Source organism: Poromitra crassiceps, assembly GCF_964638095.1.
Source record: "Poromitra crassiceps genome assembly, chromosome: 18".
Lineage (NCBI taxonomy): Eukaryota > Metazoa > Chordata > Actinopteri > Beryciformes > Melamphaidae > Poromitra > Poromitra crassiceps.
In genome coordinates, this window is record NC_139636.1 from 32,129,544 (window position 1) to 32,132,043 (window position 2,500).

The window sequence follows — 2,500 nt, forward strand, 5'->3', positions numbered from 1 at the left end:
TTTGTGCTACATCCCTGCCTATGGTGTACTCACTGTATACAGTGAAAGCATACGTGGTTGATTCTGTTTCTACGCTACATGTGTGTTTCCAAAGAGACTTCACTTCAATTGGATTAGGATTACTAGTGTTTAGTTTAGTCTTTTGTCCATATAGTTCCTGGTCCACACTCACTTGCCCGTTGTGTGAATGAATGAATCTCTCCCAAATGGAATTGAAATATAGCTTTCTGTAGCAGTTCAGGTTTTCACCCATTGTTTGTTAATATCCTGGTGTACATTTTATCCCTATATTTCATATCTTGTTTCTGAATGAACTGATTAGAGCTGGTCTTGTGTGTGTCTAATACTTTGCTTATTAAACATTTGAGCCTATAAATAGTAGCATTTTAGTGGATGTATTGGGATTTATTTTGGAAAATATTTTACTCTGAGTCGGTACATTTTATTTCCTAAATGGAATTATGTCTTTTTGCAGTAATTTGCCTGCATCAGCTTTACTCTCATTGCAGGCAGTGTTTGGACTTAATACCAAACTCAGTCAATTCTGATATGAGGTATGATATATCAGCTATAATAGCTGTGATGTAGAATGTTTCACATGTTTGTATTTGTACCTCTGCCATCAAGTCACTATAGATGTGTGAACAGTAGGGGTGAAGAGGAAGGCTGCTGCTGTGTTTATGAAGTGCTTTTTATCGGTCCTCTCCTTCTCAAGCCTTACTCTGTGTTCTAATTCTTCTCAAGCCTTAATAATCTGTGTTCTCATGCTCTTCTCAAGCCTTAATCTGTGTTCTCATGCTCTTCTCAAGCCTTAATCTGTGTTCTCATGCTCGTCTCAAGCCTTAATCTGTGTTCTCATGCTCGTCTCAAGCCTTAATCTGTGTTCTCATGCTCGTCTCAAGCCTTAATCTGTGTTCTCATGCTCTTCTCAAGCCTTAATCTGTGTTCTCATGCTCGTCTCAAGCCTTAATCTGTGTTCTCATTCTTCTCAAGCCTTAATCTGTGTTCTCATGCTCTTCTCAAGCCTTAATAATCTGTGTTCTCATGCTCTTCTCAAGCCTTAATAATCTGTGTTCTCATGCTCTTCTCAAGCCTTAATAATCTGTGTTCTCATGCTCTTCTCAAGCCTTACTCTGTGTTCTCATTCTTCTCAAGCCTTAATCTGTGTTCTCATGCTCTTCTCAAGCCTTAGTCTGTGTTCTCATTCTTCTCAAGCCTTAATAATCTGTGTTCTCATGCTCTTCTCAAGCCTTACTCTGTGTTCTCATGCTCTTCTCAAGCCTTAATAATCTGTGTTCTCATGCTCTTCTCAAGCCTTAATAATCTGTGTTCTCATGCTCTTCTCAAGCCTTAATAATCTGTGTTCTCATGCTCTTCTCAAGCCTTACTCTGTGTTCTCATTCTTCTCAAGCCTTACTCTGTGTTCTCATGCTCTTCTCAAGCCTTACTCTGTGTTCTCATGCTCTTCTCAAGCCTAAATAATCTGTGTTCTCATGCTCTTCTCAAGCCTTAATAATCTGTGTTCTCATGCTCTTCTCAAGCCTTACTCTGTGTTCTCATGCTCTTCTCAAGCCTTACTCTGTGTTCTCATGCTCTTCTCAAGCCTAAATAATCTGTGTTCTCATGCTCTTCTCAAGCCTTAATAATCTGTGTTCTCATGCTCTTCTCAAGCCTTACTCTGTATTCTCATGCTCTTCTCAAGCCTTACTCCGTGTTCTCATGCTCTTCTCAAGCCTTAATAATCTGTGTTCTCATGCTCTTCTCAAGCCTTAATAATCTGTGTTCTCATGCTCTTCTCAAGCCTTAATAATCTGTGTTCTCATGCTCTTCTCAAGCCTTACTCTGTGTTCTCATGCTCTTCTCAAGCCTTACTCTGTGTTCTCATGCTCTTCTCAAACCTTAAGAAATAGATTGTATACTTTATTTTTCTTTCACCATGCAACAAACATTTAGTTTGTGACAGTGTGACACATTCTATTGCAAGAGAAGCATTATCTTCCATGTTGTTTTCTAGTTATTATAATAACAATTTCCAAAAACAGCATTTGTTTTGTATTTTGTGTATTTCAAATGAAAGACTATTTTTCCAGTATTTTCCCAGGGCTCCCTTGAAAAGAGGTTTCGATTTCAACGGGACTCACATGGTTAAATAAATGATAAATAAATACATAAAAATTATTTACTTTTGTTAAAAAAAATATTGTTAAAATATCGTATCGTATCGTTATCGTGAACCCAATATCGTGTATCGTATCGTATCGTGAAATTAGTGTATCGTGACACCCCTAATATGTATACATATACATATACATATACGTATATATACGACAAACATGATGGGTGACTTCAAGTCCAAGTTCTATTTTATTATTATAAAGCACCCTGGCATAAAAAAGAGGATCACTTGGGAAAAATAAATAAAAATAAAGTACAATAAGACTTGATTAATTGGTGGTGACGATTAATTGGTGCTCACTGACACATTATAAAAGACAGTTGC